This window comes from Rattus rattus, chromosome 2, assembly GCF_011064425.1.
Source record: "Rattus rattus isolate New Zealand chromosome 2, Rrattus_CSIRO_v1, whole genome shotgun sequence".
In the NCBI taxonomy this organism is placed as follows: domain Eukaryota; kingdom Metazoa; phylum Chordata; class Mammalia; order Rodentia; family Muridae; genus Rattus; species Rattus rattus.
The window spans coordinates 88,834,233-88,853,984 of record NC_046155.1 but is presented as its reverse complement, the minus strand read 5'-3'; positions in this window follow the sequence as shown (position 1 = coordinate 88,853,984).

Sequence of the window (19,752 nt, the reverse complement as noted above, 5' to 3'; positions counted from 1 at the left end):
CCAAAAGGTATTCATTGTCCTTTGATTTTAGGGAAATTCAAGACAAAATCACCATGAGATTATCACTTCACCATCACTTAAGTACCTGTGAGGAAACTGGAGACCTTGTATACTGGCTTGGGGTGTATAAATATGGGATGGTCTTTTTGCAAAACCATTTGGTAATTCCTCAAAAAGTTCACCACAAAATTATCACTCAAACTAGCAACTATTCCTAGGTAGATGCCCGAGAGAACTGGAAAGACATGTCTATGTCTATATAGGCATGCATGCCAATGTTGATAGTGTCTTTATTTATAACAGCCCTGAAGCAGAAACAGCCAAAACTTTCATCAGGTGATGAATGGATAGAGAAGGTGTACACATCTGTACCAGGGTGCATCATGGATCCATTGGCTGATGTTGAAGTGATTCTCTCACTACATGAAAGGGTACAGACACAAAAGTCTACGTTATCACATGGTCCTGTTTTGTAGGAAATAGGCAGAGAAGGCAAACCCATACAGACCTACAGCAGAATCCAGTCATCAGGTGCAGAGAGAGGAGATGAGTAGTGAGTATCTATTAATGGGTACGGCATTCTCCTTGGGGTGAGGAGAACATTCTGGAATTAGGTAGTTAGTTGCACAGCAGTGGCCAATATGCTTCTCTGTAGGCATGCTAAAAAAAACCACTGAATGTTAATTTCAGTAACTTCTTGTGACTAGAATAAAAAAATGAGGAGCTAGAGAAATGGCTCAGTAACTAAGAGCACTTGCTGTTCTTCCAGAGAAACCTGGGTTCAATTTCCAGCGCCCACATGGAGGCACAGTTGTAGGATGTCCGATGCTGGACTCCAAGGGCACTGCATACATACAGACATCCATGTGAGTAAAAGACCTATACACATTAAAAACAAAATAATTTAGAACCTAAAGACCATCACACCCTTTGGAGGTAAAACTCCAGCACTATGATGTGATGAAGGTCAGGCTGGGAGAGCATTTTTCTTAGTTAAGGTTATCACTGCTGTGATGAGTACTGTGACCAAAGCAACTTGGGAGAGAAAGAGTTTATTTGGCTTACACTTCCACTGACCTGTTTATCACTGAAGGAAGTCAGAACAGGAACTCAAACAGGGCAGGAACCTGGAGGCAGGAACTGATGCAGAGGCCATGGAGGGATGCTGCTCACTGACTTACTCCACCTGACTTGCTCAGCCTGCTTTCTTATAGAACCTGGGACCACCAGCTAAAGGGTCCCCCCACCCTCAATGGGCTGGGGGTGTCACCAATCACTCATTAAGACAATGCTTACAGGGCTGGAGAGATGGCTCAGAGGTTAAGAGCACTGGATGCTTTGCTAGAGGTCCTGAGTTCAATTCCCAGCAACAGCAAGCTGGCTCCAAACCATCTATAATGCAATCTGATGTCCTCTTTTGGCATGCAGGTGTACAGATGTACATGCGAATAGAGCATTCATAAAGTAAATAAATCTTTTTTTTTAAAAAAAAAGAAGAAGATGCTTACAGCTAGATCTTATGGAGGCATTTACTCAATTGTGTTTACCTCTTTTCAGATAACTCCAGCTTGTGTCAAGTTGACATAAAAGTAGCCAGGGCAGCATTATCTGCTCATTTGCTAGTTAAAGCCAAGTTACCCATCTCTTTACAAAGTTCTGTCGCTGTCTAGTAAAGCCGAGGTCCCTCTGCCTCCCAGTATGCTCTCTGTCTAGCATGGGTTTGGTTCTGTGGACTTGTATCCATTACTTTCCTATTGCCGTGATGAAATACTGTAACCAAAAGCTACTTAAGGAAGGAAAGGTCTACTTCAGCTAATGATTCCAGAGGAATAGAGTCCACCATGGTGGGACAGGCATGGTAACAGGCAGGGAGAGCATGACAGCAAGAGCAGGAAGCACAGGGTGGAGACATGGCTCAGTGGTTAAGAGTACTGCCTGTTCTTCCAGAGGTCCTGAGTTCAATTCCCAGCAATGGTAAGGTGGCTCACAACCATCTGTAGTGGAATCTGACTTCCTCTTCTGATTTGCATGGAGACAGAGGACTTATATACATGAAATAAATAAATCAATAAAAAAAAAAAAAAAAAGAGGGGTTGGGGAAGAGCGCTTTTGCCTAGCGCCAAGGCCCTGGGTTGGTCCCAGCTCCAAAAAAAAAAAAAAAAAAAAAAAAAAAAGAGCTGGCTGGTCATCCACACTGGAGAGGGGTGGGGAAGAGAGAAAACAGGAAGTGGGGTGAAGCTATAAAACCTCAAAGCCCACCTGCAGAATCCTACTTCCACCAGCAAGACTCTACCTCCTAACATTTCCATAATTTCCCTTTTTTTTTAAACCCTTATTTTGTATATATGGGTATTTTCTTTTTAAAGATTTATTTATTTTAAGTATATGAGTGAACTGTAGCTATCTTCAGACACATCAGAAGAGGGCATCAGATCTCATTACAGATGGTTGTGAGCCACCATGTGGTTGCTGGGATTTGAACTCAGGACCTCTGGAAGAGCAGTCAGTGCTCTTAACCACTGAGCCATCTCTCCAGCCCTCCATAATTTCCCTAAGCAACAACACCAACTAGGAGATCCCTTGTTCAAATCCACCACAAGGCTTTGGACTATTTATCAACTTGGTTCCCCCACCTCCAACTCCTTGGCACCACTGAAAATCCTGGGGAAAGACAACAAAGCAGAGGCCATTTTTTTGGCCTAAAATACCATATTTAATGTAGACCTTCAGATAATGCCATATCCTATGTGAATTTATTTCTACTTTAATGGAAAGTAAACTAAAGTGTTCTTTTAAAAACTCCTTCCATGTCCTGTTAAAAGTATAACTATAAAGCTAGGCGGTGGTGATACATGCCTTTAATGCCAATTTGGGAGTCAAAAGCAGACAGATCTGTGAGTTTGAAGCCAACCTGATCTATAGACTGAGTTCCAGGACAGCCAGAGCTACAAAGAAACTATACTGGCTGGTTTATCACAAGCTTGGTTTTACACAAGCTGGAGTTATCACAGAGAAAGGAGCCTCCCTTGAGAAAATGCCTCTGCGAGATCCAGCTGTAAGGCATTTTCTCAACTAGTGATCAAGGGGGAAGGACCCAGTCCATTGTGGGTGGTACCATCCCTGGGCTGGTGGTCCTGGGTTCTATAAGAGAGCAAGCTGAGCAAGCCAGGGGAAGCAAGCCAGTAAGTAACATCCCTCCATGACCTCTGCATCAGCTCCTGCTTCTTGCCCTGTGTGAGTTCCAGTCCTGACTTCCTTTGGTGATGATCAGCAATGTGGAAGTGTAAGCTGAATAAACCCTTTCCTCCCCAACTTACTTCTTGGTTATGATGTTTGTGCAGGAATAGAAACCCTGACTAAGACAGGAACCCTGTCTCAAAAACAAAAATACAAACAAACAAACAGACTTCAAATTGGCAGTTAAGGAGACTAGGGCTAAGAACTGGGCAAGTTCAGGCAAGCCAAGAAAACAAGTCAATTACTAATAGAAAAAAACCCCAGGGGTTGGGGATTTAGCTCAGTGGTAGAGCACTTGCCTAGCAAGCACAAGGCCCTGGGTTCGGTCCCCAGCTCCGGGGGGGGGGGGAAAGAGAGAGAGAAAAAAACCCCAGGCTCCAGCCTTTACGTCCTAAAAATGGTCCCAGAATGCATAGAGATAGAATAAGATAAAGCTTATCTACCCCAGAATTCCAATGTGAGCTCACTTGGTTATCTCTCTAGCTTGGTAATAGGAGACCCCAGTGTGCTGGACTTCTGCAGAATAAAATACCCTTGGTATTTATATACTATTTGAGTCCAGGGTATCATTCTTTGGTGAATCATGGACCCTTACAAAACAAACAACCAAACAAAAAGACTATAACTATAAAATTATGATGGGTCTGGGGTCAGATCTGCCCCTCAGTTTTTGGGAGATCTCCAGAAAGTTCCTCCAGCACCTAAATAGATGTTCAGTTCCTTGTGCCCAGTAGTAGATGAATGGAACTGTGAAGCAACTCTGAAAAGTGATTGGCCCTGGGTTTGGTAGTAAAGGCCTGTAATCCCAGCTTGGGAGACTGAGACAGGAGGGCTTCATTAGGGTTTTCCTGCTGTGAACAGGCACCATGACCAAAGCAACTCTTATAAGAACATTTAATTGAGGGTGGCTTACAGGTTCAGAGGTTCAGTCCTTTATCATCAAGGTGAGAACTTGGCAGTGTCTAGGCAGGCATGGTGCAGGAGAAGCTGAAAGTTCTACAGCTTCATGTGAAGGCTGCTAGCAGAAGACTGACTTCCAGGCAGCTAAAATGAGAAACTTGTAACCCACACCCACAGTGACACACCTGCTTCACCAGGGCCACATCTTCTGATCCTGCCACTCCATGGGTGGAGCATATACAAACCATCACAGGAGGACTTGCAAGCTTGAGGCCAGGCTGGGCTACAGAGTGAGTCCAGGGCTGCCTGGGGATTGCAGTACAGTAGAAGTTTGTTTGCCTGGCATGGGTGAGGCCTTAGGTTCAATCTCCAGTACCACAAAAAACGAAAACTAAAGAGCAACAGTAGCAACTAAAACCAAGCAGCACACTAAATTATATATTATGTGGAACTAAGGGGAGGGGCTAAAGATGGATTCAAAATAAGATTTGTTGCCTCTTGAACTTTCCTATATGGTCTCTCTTCCCTCTACTCTGGGCCTATCCAAACTACTCACATCATCATCTGATAAACAAATTATGTGTTAAAAATATGAGCTAGGAAGCTAAAGCAGTGTCTCAGTGGTTAAGAACTTGCTGCAAGATCTTGCAATTGATCAGAATTCAAATTCCAGCACCCATACAACAGTTTACAGCAGTCTGTAGCTACAGTTCCAGGGGGTCTGATGCCCTCTTCTGACTGCCACAGACACTGCACACACATGATGCATATATAATACACACATACACACACATACATATACATATATAGAGAGAGATATACATACATACACACACATATATATGTTTGTGTATGTATGCATATGTGTATACACACACATACACGAAGCAACATACTCATATATGTAAAATTAAAAAATATCCTTAGGCTAACATTAAAAAAAAAAAAGTCAACAAGGATAAAGATTGAGAACTAATTGTAAATATTTATCAAAAATCACTTGTTCTAAAGCTTGTCCTTCATTTTCTTTGTGGCACAAACACACGCAGGAGCTCATTCGAGAACATGCCCTTCACCCACACGCACATGTTCAGGCTCTCTCTCCTTCTCAGTAGCCAGGACTTGCAACTTCACAGAAACATGGATTCAGCTTGAACGCAATTTTCACGGAACATTCCCTTCATTTCTCCCTTCCCTGACCTCTCCCAGAAACCCCAAGCAGCATTAGAAAATGACAGAAGAGGGTTGGGGATTTAGCTCAGCGGAAGAGCGCTTGCCTAGCGAGCGCAAGGCCCTGGGTTCAGTCCCCAGCTCCGAGAAAAAGAAAAAAAGAAAAGAAAAAAAAAAAAAAAGAAAAGAAAGAAAGAAAACGACAGACTTCTTGCCACTCTCCTCACATGGTCCATACACTGCTTGGCTTCTGGCCTCTCCTGGCTGTATCTGGTCTCAGTGGAATGTGCTTATCAATCTGGCTCCGGGAAAACGAAGCCAAACAGCCCAGTACCCTGGTAGCTAAGAGGCTTGTACAAGCATGTGACATGTCATCAACAAGTGAACTGACACAGATTCTTCAAGTTCCTTATCTGCCGATAACGTCTATCAGACCGTCATACCTCCCCACGTGCACCCACTCCTCCAGACCCTGTGCCTCCCACCTCCACTCCACCCTCTCCCCTGCTCAGCCTATTAGCATCCATTGATTGACGTTACAGCTGACAGTGATGACTGGACCAGTGGGGCTCCCCGGCACAGCCTTGTCATCCCCCGAGGCAACAGCATGGGGGAGTGGGAGGACATTGCTGTTGCACAGAGTTGGCTCTGAGTCCAGCTTCCCCTGAAGAGTATTTTTAATGTGCTTCATATCTCTGAACCTGTTTCCTCATCTGTGGAGTGCAGAGCTCAACTCTTCCTCTCCAGCGGTTGGTGGGAAATAAGAACACACACTAGAGCTCATAAAGTATATTGTCAGTATTATTGTTTTGCCCTAGGATAGCAAGGGTCACCTAAGAGAAAGAAATCCAGGTCCAATCATGCTCTTTTTGAATCTGCAATTGGTTGGTTAAATTTTTTTTTTCTTTTACTATGTGGCACTAGAGAGATGGCTTAGCCTTTAAGAGTGGTGGCTAACCCCAGTGAACTAGACTGTTGGGGGAGGGCGGCAATGGGGGGAGGTGGGGAGGGAACACCCATAAGGAAGGGGGGGGAGGGGATGTTTGCCCGGAAACAGGGAAAGGGAATAACACTCGAAATGTATATAAGAAATACTCAAGTTAATAAAAAAAAAAAAAAAAAAAGTGGTGGCTAATACTCCTAGAAGACTCAGGTTTGATTCCCAGCATTCATTTTGTAGCCCACAACCATCTGTAACTCCAGTTCCATGGGATTCAATGCTCTCTTCTGGCCTCTGTGGACACCAGGCCTCTGCATAATGCACAGACATACTGGCAGGCAAACACCCCAACACAAAAACTAAAATAATGTAAAAATTAACTACGTACGGGATGTAGAAACATCAATGTGTTTCTCTCCCTCTCCCTCTCCCTCCCTCTGTCCCTCCCCACCCACCACCCCTCTCTCTCTCTCTCTCTCTCTCTCTCTCTCTCTCTCTCCCTCTCTCTCTTTGTCTGTGTGTGTGTGTGTGTGTGTGTGTGTGTGTGTCTGTGTATGTGTGTGTGTGTCTGTGTATGCCTGTGCAGATATTCACATGCTATGGCATGCATGTAGACATCTGAGGACAGCTTGGGGTGTCAGTCCTTGCCTTTCACCTTGTTTAGGGCAGGGCCTCTTTTGTTTTTCTACTGTACATACCAAGCTAGCTGCCCATGAGGTTTTAGGGATTCTGTCTCCTCCACCTCACTACAGACACTGGGATTACAGATGTTCATGATCCGTGTCCGACTTTTACCTAGGTTCTGGAGATCTGAGCTCAGGTCTTCATGCTTACACAGCCGGTACTTAAACACCGAGTCATCTCCTCCTTAGGCCTTATATCAGTATTTCACTAAGAATTTTGGAGGGACAACAGTATATAGTATATACTTGAGTAAGTTTACATGAATGTGCACGCACATGCTCCCCCGCACCCCCTCCACACACACAGTGCCAAGAATAGGAACAGTCAGATGCGACCCATCACACAGTCTTGCCTCCCAAGCTGGGAGAGCATTAGTCAGGACTGAATAGCACCTTCACTGGGGCAGGGAGGCTTGCAGAGTCAGGCTGCAATTTCTGCTTAATAAAGCCTCTAGGTCTTAACAATTGCTTTGAAAGCCACACATGTTACCAGGTAGTTCTCAGAATCGGGCAAGCCAGAAACCTAAATGAGGCCCACACGGGAAGCATCTTCTCTATACATCCAAGGTACAGGGAAGGCCTGTGAGTTCATCTCCCGCCCGGCATTTGTGAAGATCCAATGGAGATGCATCTTTCCAGTATAATCCTTTGGTCACCTGGGACAGTAGTCTAATTTGAGGTCTGCGGTAGGATGTGTTCCAACCAATCCCAGAGTCTGAGAGCTTCACACACACATTCCACCAAAGCGATAACTATCAGAATGTTTAGCTCTGTTTTGGGACAGTTTCTAGCACTCCTATTCATATTGTGGGTTGTTTGCCTGCTTGCTTTCTAAATATAAATGTATGTATGTATGTATGTGTGTGTATGTATGGTATACATGTATGTGTGTGTACACACTAAGGCATATGAGCATCCTTGGAGGCCAAAGGAGTATATTGGTATCTTTTTTTTATCCTGCTCTGCTTGGTTCCATGGGCAGGGTCTCTAGCTGAACTTGAAGATTCCCATTTCAGCTAAACTGACTGGCTAGTGAGCTCCCTAAGATCCACCCATCTTATCCCCCAGTTCTGGGATTGCAGGCAAACACAGCGATGCTCAGCGTTTCCTTATAAAGCTTCTGGGGATTTGAACCTGGGTTCTCACACTTGAGCTGCAAGCACTCTTACTCCTTGGGCTACTATCTCAGCTTCTTTTTCGTTTTTTGAGGCAGGGTCTCACACAGAATGTGAAAGCATGATCCTCCTGTCTCCACCAGACTTTAAGCTACTAAATTGAAGGATCAGTTGTCAATCAAAAAAATGCAGTGTTCTGGAGTTCTAAACTGTAGTCCCTCACCGTTCTCGTTTCTACTTCTCTTCTTTTTCCATGAGATTAGTTCTTCCTCCTGTATTTAGGAAGATTGGGAGGCTGCATGCAAAAAGCCCTGGGTTCCGAAATGGCTCAGCAGTTAAGAACAGTTGTTCTTGACGAGGACCCAGGTTCAATTCCCAGCATTCCCTTGGCTGTTTACAACTATCTATAACTCCTTCCAAGGGGTCCAATGACCTCTTCTGAATTCTAAGGACATGGGGCATGCACAGTACATCTACTCAAGCGAAACATTCACAAACATAAAATAAATTAAATTAAATCTTAAATTTTTTAAAAGGAGTCCTACCCTCAACACCACATTAACTAGGCAAACTAGTGGATGCCAGTTTCTCAAATTATCCTGGGCTACGTGAGTCCCAGGCCTGGTGGCACACACCTTTAATTCCAGCACTTTTAAGGCAGAGGCTGGTGGTGAATCTCTGTGAGTTCAGGTCCAGCCTGATCTACATAGTGAGTTCCAGACCAGCCAGGGATACACAGAGAGACTCTATTTCAAAAACAAACCAACAAACAAAAAACCAGCCAACCAAACAACAAAGAAAGAAAGGAAAAGGGGAAAGGTTCATAAATAAATGCATGATTTGTGCCTGTGGCCGTCATCTCTCTCTCTCATTCCACCAAAGCGATAACTATCATTTTTAAATAGCTGTTTCTAATCTAAACAACTACCAAAGCTGCCTACAGGGAGCATCTTTAATGAGCCCTGAATGAACTCAGGGTCACACCAAGGTGCCATTATCCTCAGAGTCTTCAGCATTAATAGACTCCTGCAGTCCCCAGCCTCTCCCCTGAAATGGTCTTAGCTTGCACAGTAGAGAAGAGTCAGCAGCTGCCTGGCTTGAGAGGTCCGTGGAAGGTAGGTCCTACTGCCCAGAGCACACGGGATGCCAGGATTCTTGGGCAGTTCTATTCTGCAGATTATGTCATAGTTCGGATGCACACAGGCTTTTGTCAGAGCTCCTGTCCCCAGACAGGGTGTGGAAATCGTGGGCGCAAACCTTTTTACCCGTGTATTTCCTTGGTTTGCATGAACCGAGCTGTGGCCTGCAGAGAAGCCAGCCATGGAGAGAAGCAGGCTCACCTCACAGCTTTATCTTCCAAAGGGGGCTCCTGGAGGGAGATCCCAGGACAAAACTGAACTTCCTCTTCCTGTTTCTTTGTTTTGATTTTGGTTTTATTTTCTTTGTTTTGTTTGCTTTTAAAAGAAATATTTAGTTAGTTCGTTTTTTAGTTTTTCCAGTGCTAAAATCCCACACCCAACTAGCAGTCACTGCTGGGATTCAAGCACAGCCCCCACCTCCTGCAAGAGCCTTCCCTCCTCGGTAACTGGGCATCCGGTCTCTTGCCTTCTTATCTTGCATTCCTTTCCAGCCCTGCCCTGGATTCTGTCACAGGCTCCTACCAGCAGCCCTTTGCTTGCTGGTCCTGCTTGCAGCATGTGACAGATAGCCTGCTGCCTTTCTTACTTGGAACTGTGGAGCAGAGGCCTCCCCTGGATCCTGTGCTATTTTTAGTAGGATCTCAGCCAGTTGGTTCCTGCACCCTAAGCCAGGGCTCCACTCTCCCAAGGAAGTGGGAAGTGCCTTCACACCCTCACACGAGGGACAAGATGGCAGAGACAACCCCAACTGTGACATCTAACTACATGTGGGCATCGCTGGGAGTTTTGCATGTTCGGTTTGGTTTTGGTTTTCTGTTTGTTCATTGTTTTTGAAACAATCTTACACAACTCAGGCTGGCCTTGAATTACCGATCCTCCTTCAAGATGCAGACCATGGCACCTAGCTTTTTCTCTTCTTCCTCTTCTTCCTCCTCCTCCTCCTCTTCTCTCATTTCAGCTTTTCTACAAAAAGTCCCATTAAGGAGCCCAGGCAGATCTAGAATTTGTTATGTAGCCAGGGCTAGCCTTGATTGAGTTACTGATCATAATGCCTTACTTAGCCTTCAGGGTGCTAGGATGTGAACTACCTCACCTAACAAAAGAATGTAAACTTGAACCCTGGGTCTTATATCCACTCCCACCTCTATGGTTCTCTACTACAGGAGGAAATAGCTGTTAGTCAAGTAGACGGGGTAGAGTGATGCACACCTAAACTCCCAGCATTGGGCAGCCGAGAGTGGAAGATTTGAGGCCCCGCTGATCTTCCTAGGGAGTTCCAAGCCAGTTAGGGCTCCTTTAAGACCCCAGGGATGGTTAGTCCTCACCGTTAACTTGATAGGATGTAGAGTCATCTAGGAGACACATTTCTGAGTGTTTCTGGGAGGATGTTTCCTGAGAGTTTAACCGAAAACTCTTCTGAATATAGGTGGTACCGTGAATAAAAAGAGAGAAATGACAGAGAGCGAAGCATCACTTTCTGCTGGCTAACTGGGACACAGTGTGACGGGCTGCATAAAATTTCTGCAGCCTGGGCTGGAGAGATGGCTCAGTGGTTAAGAGCACTGACTGCTCTTCCAGAGGTCCTGAGTTCAATTCCCAGCAACCACATGGTGGCTCACAACCATCTGTAGTGAGATCTTATGCCCTCTTCTGGTGTGTCTGAAGACAGCTACAGTGTACTTATATATAATAAATAAATCTTTAAAGAAATTTTTTTCTGCAGCCACTCCCCTCCCCCCATGGAGTACTGTATCCCCTTAATCCATGAGCCAGAACAACCCCTCTTTTCTTGCCTAAGTTGCTTTGTCTCACAGATACCCCAAAGACAGAAGCAAGTAATGAGACTCCTTTTCCCTTCTTGTAGGAGGCTGTACATTCACCTACGACTCCCCATCCAAGGCCATCAACCTAGTCTAGCACTAGAGGCGCTCTCCTATACAGCAAAACAGCTCAGGTTTTCCTTTCATTCAGCGCGGACTTCCATGTTCAACATTGCCCCACACATGGTAAGCTAAGAATACAAGATAAGCTGCCACCACCCCAAACCCACACCCCCCTAATTCATGTACCCTTAGGGTAAGTTTTCCATGTAGAAACAACAGGGAAAAAAGGGACAACTACCCTCCTGTTCCTTCTCCATATAAAAAGGCATGGCCCACTTACAAAGTGGGTCTTCATCCCAGTCCCCCCCAGAGCTGAGGATCGAACCCAGGACTTTGTGCTTGCTAGACAAGCGCCTACTACTGAGCTAAATCCCCAACCCCCTCCATCCCAGTTTTACTGCAATAGAGCAGAGGCTATACATGGGAAGAAGAAAGTTCTGTGGGGGCTGTATGGGAGGAACTGTCTGGAGCAGAGAGAGAGAGTGGAAACCTCTTAGCCACTGTTCTATTGCTGTGAGGAGACCCCATGACCAAGGTCACTCTTATAAAAGAGAGCATTTAACTGCGGGGCTTGCATATAGTTTCTGAGTCAGTTCATTAGCATCATGCCAGGCATGATCGACATGGCATTGCAGTAGTAGCTGAGAACTTTACATCCTTGTCTGTAGGCCAGAAAGGGGGCGGGGCAGAGAGAGCATTTTGGGAACCTCAAAGCCTACCCCCAGGGACACACCTCCTCCAACAAGGCCACACCTCCTCATCCCTCCCAAATGTCTACCAACTGGTGACTAATCATGCAAATATATGAACCTAAGGGGAATTCTCATTCAAACCATTATACCACATGAAAACCGAAAAACCTCAAGGATGAGGTAAAGGGTGATAAAGAGGAGGCCGTTCGCTCAGTAACATGAGCAAAATGACAGAACCAACGGACGTTTGACAGAACCTGGCAAGAGGCCTGCTGTGATCGGGTCAATACTGAGAATCCAGAAGCCATTGCACTTGCTCGAGGCTACCCCACACATAGGGCATGTGGCTGGACTTGAAGAATACCCTTGGGCTTCTTACCGGTCATCAATATGAGGTGTCGTTTCACTTGAATGAGCTGCTTAAAGCTGGCCTGAGTAATAAGTTCCTTTGCCCCAGAGGGGCAGCTACTAAGAGGTTGAGCTTAAAAATAAAAGTCATACTAAACCACTGGGAAGTCTGGAAGACTGTACATACATACACAGGACTTCAACCTCTATGGAGCCCTCAGAGAGGAAGCTTGAGAGCTCCGAGCCCCTAGCTGAATGTGGAGCAATGTAAACTTCCTGAACTGTGAGAGCAGACTGTATCCATATGAGCATCCAACGGCAAAAGGTAAGTTTCCGGTCTGGCACATAAAAAGCCAGAAACTTCCCTCCTAACGATGACAAAAAGCTAAATAAACTGGAAATTCAACCCCTTCTTCCAAGGTCCATTAGAGAAGTGAGGTCATATAGCAAGCCTTTGCTCCCAAATTGGAGACACTTATAAGCAAACACAAGAGAGTCGTATCTTACCAGGTCTGTAATCCAAAAGCTGAAACTTCCCTAGTGGTTCTGCCAGGATTGAGCACATCTGTACTAGGTTGATAAAATACTGCAGGCTCCGTGTGGGCAAGCCTGGGAGATGAAAACTCCAGGGACACCCTGTTCTTGGGGCTCCCAGACTCCTGTGAATTCTGCATCCTGGAGCTCTGATAGGTTCTCATGGTGATTGTCCGAGAAATGCCACCCCCACCCCCAGTGCTTCTGGTAGAGAGAGAAGAGAAACCATGTTGAAATACCAAGCACATTCCAATCTTCTTAGCAACTTCTGCCCCCGGGAGAAATGATTTAACTAGAGCTGAACCAGCTGGAGGTTTAGCAGAGCAGAAATGACAGGAAAAAGGGAGACACTCAATTCCAGCTGGCTCTCGCCCGTCTTCCATGGAGAAGAAAAGAAATACTGAATTCCAGCTCCTTCTAATCCTGCATATGGATAACCATACCCAGCCCACTCCTGTCTCTTGCCCAAACCAATGGGGGTTGCTGGGAAGTATTTGTGATGTTCACAGCCTAAAAGCACAGGCTCATTGTAAGACTGATAGCTAACACAGGCCTAGGGAGTCCTGCATCAGACCCAGCTCCTTGCCACCACCTTCTGAGAGAACAAGAGTGACAGTCCCTTCTACCCTAGATGTCATCTTCCACTCTAACTACCAAGAAAATAATTACAGGGCCTGAAGTGGTTAAGAGCACTGGCTTCTTTTTTTTTTTTTTTTTTTCTAAAAGGACCTGGTTTAATTTCCATCACCCACATGGCAGCTCAAATCTGTCTGTAATGCCAGTTCCCGGAATCCAATGCCTTCTTCTGACCTCAGCACCAGGGATACCCAAGATGCATGTGTGTGGAGGCAATACCCATATACAAATAAGTTGTGTGTGTGCCCAGTTTGTAATTCTCTCTCTCTCTCTCTCTCTCTCTCTCTCTCTCTCTCTCTCTCTCACACACACACACACACACACACACACACACACACACACACACCATACTAAAAGTACAAAGCAGACTCTGAAGGCGGCATGAGTGTGCTGGGAACTGAGTCCTGGCCCTCAGCGTCCCTAACTCTGGTTTGCACTGGTAATGCGTACAGAGATTTCTTGTAGGTCAGACTTCTGCTCCAAGAATTCTCTGCCCTACAAACTTCTGGGCTTTCTTTTTCCCGTACTTCCTTTGGGATGGCTCTACTCCTCTCTTTCCAGTCTCCTAATCTCCAGCCTGCTAGGCTTCTTTTGCGTATGACTGTTCAAAGGTTCCAGCTCCATTTGTTGAAAAGTCCATATTTTCTCCATCCCACAGCCTTGGCATCTTTGTTGAAGACAGGCTGATCACCTTTACCTGGGTCTGGGTTGGTACTACCTTCTTTATTTTTCACCAACACCACACTGCCTTGATTACTGTAGCCTTAGAGGAAACATTGGCATTGTCGTAGTCGTGCTACTTTTCGAAGGCTGTTTATAAAATACCATGGCTAAGGTAACTCGTGAAAAGAAGTGTTCATTTGGGCTTACGGCTTCAGAGCATTACCGTCCATTTCGGCAGAGCTAATGCATCATGGCAGAAACAGCTGGGAGCTCACACCTCCAACCCCAAGCTTGAGATAGAGAACACTAGCTCAAAGTGGTGTGAGTCTTTTGACACCTCAAAGCCAGCCCAGTGACACACCTTCTCCAACAATGCCACGCCCTCTAATCCTTCCCAAACAATTCCACCAACTGGGGACCAAATATTCCAGCATATGGACCTATGGGGCCATTCTCATTTAGACCCCGACACAGTGTGAGAGTTAACGATCCTCCACAGGCAGCGTCCATCTTTTCTGTGGTGTTGGATACTGTGGGTCACTTATCTCTCCACATTAACTTCAGAATCTGTCTGTTGGCACTGAAGACATGGATGGCTCAGTGGTTATGTGCCAATACTGCTCTCACAGAGGACTAGAGTTTGACTTCCAACGCCCACATAAAATGGCTCAAAACCACCTGTAATGCCAGCTCTAGAGAATCCAATGCCCTAGACTGGCTTCCTTGGCCATCTACACTCACGTGCACATCCCTGCTTCATATATACATATTTAAAAACAATAATGCACTTTTTTTTTTTTTGGTTTGTTTCTTTGAGACAGGTTTGTTTCTCTGTGTGGCCCTGGCCATCCTAGAACTCATTTTGTAGACCAAGCTGGTCTCAAAGTCAGAGATTCACTTACCCCCTGCCTCCTGAGTGCCAGGATTAAAAGCATGAACTCAAAGGAAATATTTTTTTTTTTTTTTTTTCCGGAGCTGGGGACCGAACCCAGGGCCTTGCGCTTCCTAGGCAAGCGCTCTGCCACTGAGCTAAATCCCCAACCCCGGAAATATTTTTCTTAAAGATTTATTCTATTTATATGAATACACTGTAGCTGTCTTCAGACACACCAGAAGAAGGCATGAGATCTCATTACAGATGGTTGTGAGCCACCATGTGGTTGTTGGGAATTGAACTCAGGACTTCTGGAAGAGCAGAAAGTGCTCTTAACCACTGAGCCATCTCTCCAGCCCAAAGGAAATATTTTTTGTCATGGTTTAAATGAAAATGGCCCCTATAGGCTCATAGGGAATGACGCTATTAGGAGGTGTGGCTTTGTTGGAGGAAGCGTGTCACTGGGTGTGTGCTTTGTGCGTTCAGATGCTCAAGCAAGGCCCAGTGACTCTCTCTTCCCCTGCCTGCCAGATAGAGAACTCTCAGCTCCATTTCCAGCACCAGTTTTGCCTGTGTGCTGCCGTGCTTCCCATCATGATAACAATGGAGTGACTCTCTGAAACGTAAGCCAGCCCCAACTAAATGTTTTCCTTTATAGGAGTTGCTGTGGCCATGGTGTCTCTTCACTGCAATTGGAACCCTAAGACATTTTAAGAAGTGAAGTTTCGGTTTGTTATCTGTATGAAATACTTTGTCGGGATTTTATTTATTCACCATCACTGTTTTATAGTAGGTGGTTTACATTTGCAAAATAAAAATGAATAGAGACAAAAGGAAGTCAAGATCAAAGTCCAACCGAAACTCAACGGGAACAGCTAAATGTGGAGAAGTTTCCAAAACCGGAGCAGCATGACACTTCCGGCGCGGCACTAATCAGATGGAGAGATGTGTCAGGAAGTAAATTTGAGCAGCAACTCCTAGTACAGTGAATTCAGGAATGTAAACGTCTTAGAAGCGCTCATCTGCTCTCCTAATCGAAGGTGGCTGTGTAGGTTTTAAAGGTAGAACTGGTAACGTGTGCAGGGGTTTAATTATAGGACAACTTTCTGTTCCAAGAATTTTCTGCCCCATAGGTCCCTTCCAGGCTTTCTTTCCTCCACTTCCTTTAGAATGGATTTACTCCTTGCTTTCCAGTCTCCTAAACCTAAAAAGGTTGGCTTTAGACCTGCTTCTTCTCTCATACAGGATGGCTTGTTTACACTTAACACAATGGCTTACGCTTGTAATTCCAGGACCCGAGGAGGCAGTAAGGAGATTGCTGCAAGTTCCAGACTGGTTTCTTTGAAACTTGAGAAAGGGAAACACTCTTGCTAGAAATGACACTGTTATACCTCCAGGAAGCAGCTCCTCCAGGAGTTTCCAACGGTAGGAATGAACGTTTAGAGGGAATGGCTTGTAATAGCAGTACCAGTGTAAGGGCGCCCCAAGTTCTTTCTTTCTTTTCTTTTTTTTTTTTTTTTTTTTTTTCGGAGCTGGGGACCGAACCCAGGGCCTTGCGCTTCCTAGGCAAGCGCTCTACCACTGAGCTAAATCCCCAGCCTCAGGGCGCCCCAAGTTCTTAAACTGTACATGTAACACTTGATGTAACCAGACGTGATGGCTCATGTGTGTAGTCCCAGCACTCAGGAGGCAGAGAGGAGGCTTGACATGACTTCAAGATCAGCCCGGAACACATAGAGACCTTGTCTCAGAACAAAACACAGAGCTGTCAATCAAGGCCAGCCTAAGCTGTATGAGACCTTGTCTCTAAATAAATACGTGAATGATGTTAATCCGAATAAATTAGTTAACATAGCAGCCATGGGGTGGGGAGCTGCTCAGCACTCAAGAGCACTGGCTGTCTTTGGAAAGGACCCCAGGTTCAGTTTCCAGCTCATAACAGATCTATAACCTCAGTTTCAGGGGATCTGACACCTTCTTCTGATCTCCATGGGTATCAGGCACACATGTGATACACATACATACATGCAGGCAAAACGCTCACACTGTACAGTAAAATAAAATAAATTTAAAAGAAAAAAATTCTAGCACTTGGTAAAAATCAATATATTAAGAAAAATTAGAATTGTGTAACATCTGAATATAGAAAAAGATATTTAAGAAAACTAAACTCTCTATAGATTAAGAATAGACAAAAACTTCTTGAAAATGCCAGTCAGTGGTGTTGCATGCCTTTAATCCCAGCACTCAGGAGGCACAGGCAGGCGGGGCAGAGTTTAAGGCCAACCTGATCTCCAGAATGAGTTTCAGAACAGTTAGGGTTACACAGAGAAACTCTCTTGAAAAACAACAGAAAGAACTTCCTGGATATGAAGAAAAGATCATGACAACCCCCAACCCCTGGTGGGGGAAAAAAAAACAACCTATAATCTATAAAGATAACACCAGAGGCTGTGGAAGTATAGGGCATTTGGTGCTCATATACTGCACGTGGTAATAGGAAACAGCACTTTTCCTGTATAAACTGTTTTAAAGGTTTTGTATAACGCTAGGCATAGACCTAATCTATGAGCTAAGAGTCTGTAGCCTGAGCCATACCCCACAGAAATAAAATTTAGGAAGTATGTGTTTGCTCAAAATTCAAACAGCTTAAATGGTCATCACATAGGAGAATAAAAAATTTATCATGTAATAAAAATATTTTCCTGGGCTAAAGATGTAAGTTGTCAGATTGCTAGTCTAACATTCATAATGCCCCAGGTTCAGTCCTCACCACCATCCCCAGTACTGCCAGCACAGTGGCACTCTTCTGTAATTCCATCACTTGGGAGCTAGAGGCAGGGGGATCAGGAGTTCAAGGTCATATTTGCTTACACATGCAGGCCACTCTGGGCTCTAAGAGACTCTGCTCCAACGTGACACAAACAAAACAAATTAGTGATGTAACTCAGTGATAGAGTGCTTACCCTGCATGCACAAGGTCCTGGTTCAATGCTAGCACCACACACATCCCCTAAATAATGAACAAACTAAACATCAAAAAAAAAAAAATAGAAATCTGAAAAGTATTTAAAGTTACAATGACTGCAAAAACAGTCATCCAAAGAGAGAAGACTGGGTTTGTAATTACTAAGGGTCTTAGTTACGAAGACATCTAAGACATTCAGTCACCTTACAAATGCTTACATTTTCAGAGTTTTATAGTCCGTTCTACCTACTCTGCTGCTTTTAGGCCTGTGGCTATATCTCGTGGCAAGAATACCAGGAGTGTGTGTTAGAACCTAAATAACTACTTGCTGGCAAAGAAGTAAAAGCAAGGAAAAAGAAGAGACCTAGAAACCATCACCACACTGTAGTGGCTATTCCTGGTTGTCCACTTGACTATGTCTGGAATGAACTACAATCCAGAATTGGAAGACTCACCTGTGATCCTGATCTTGAGGCTGAGAGACACAAGTTTCTGACCTGGCATGGAGATCTTGAGGCAAAGTGGCTATGAATCCCAGGAGCTTAAGCCAAGGAGATCTCTGAGTTCAAGGTCACCTGGAACAAAGCAAGTCCTAGACCCAGGCGTGCTGGTATTCACCTTTAATCTGGGACACACTTTCTGCTGGAGATTTACATAAGAACCTTGGAAGAAGGAAGAGTCTCTCTCTTTTTTGCCTGCCTGCCTGCCTGCCTGCCCCATGGATTGAGCCATTGCTAGATCCCTGGACTTCCATTCACAGATGCTGCTGGTCGCTGTTGGGGAGTTGGACTACAGACCGTAAGTCATCAACCAATTCCCTTACTATATAGAGACTGCCTGTAAGTTCTGTGACTCTGCAGAACCCTGACTAACACCAAAGCCATTCCACAGGAACCTATGGACCTCCTACTTGCCCTTCCTTCTTCAAATTCCTCCACCCCTAAAGAGTGTCACCCTGGTGACTAGGACTTTACCATGTGCAGCATTAAGCAATGCTGAAAATTCAAAATAAAGAATTCATTTTGTGCAAAAGATGGGTTTTAATAATATTATTAAGCCAGGTGTGGTGGCTCAAATTGTAACTCTAGTACTCCAGAAGCTGAGGCAGGAGGATTGCCAGGAATCCCAGTCCAACTGAGACCACAGAATGATATTCTGTCTCAAACAGCAACAGCAATCAACGTTCAACGTTATTAGCAGTTTTAGTAAAATGAAGGTAAGAAAAATAAACTTTTGTGAAAAATATACTCATAAATTACATGTATGTTAGTATGTTAGCTATTGATCACAAAGCCATTAGCACAATTCCCATACATCCATAATAGCCCAAATCCATTGTTGTTGCTATTTAACGAATTTTGTCTTTAAAAAAAAAAAAATCGTTCCTTTAGGGGTAAATTTAGTCTTAAAAAATTGTTCCTTTAGGGGTGGTGAGATGACTCAGTGGGTAAAGGTACCTGCCACACGAGTTTGATGACCTGGGATTCACATGGTGGAAAGAGAGGAACAACCCCAGAAAGTTATCGTCTGACTACCACACATGTGTCCTGTTCACAGTACATCCTTACCCACTGCAAATTAGTAAATATTAAAAAAAAAAATTTAAATAATTTCCCATAGGGGTTACGTAGGAGTTACATCCCTTAGGAGTTCCGTAGAAGTAATGTCCCTTAGGAGTTATGTAGGAGTTACATCCCTTAGTCCCTTAGGAGTCACGTAGGAGTTACCTCCCTTAGGAGCTTTGTTGGTGAAAAGCTTACCTAGCAGTCCCAAGGCCCTGAGATCAGTTCCCAGTCCAGCATAAATCAGACATGCTGATACATGAGTTTGAGGCCAGCCTGAGTTGCATAAGACCTAAGCTCAAAAAAAAAAAAAAAAAAAAAAATACTGATTTAAGCAGGGTGGCAGTGGCATACATCTTCATTCCCAGCACTAGGGAGGCAGAGGAAGGAGGATCTCTGTGAGTTTGA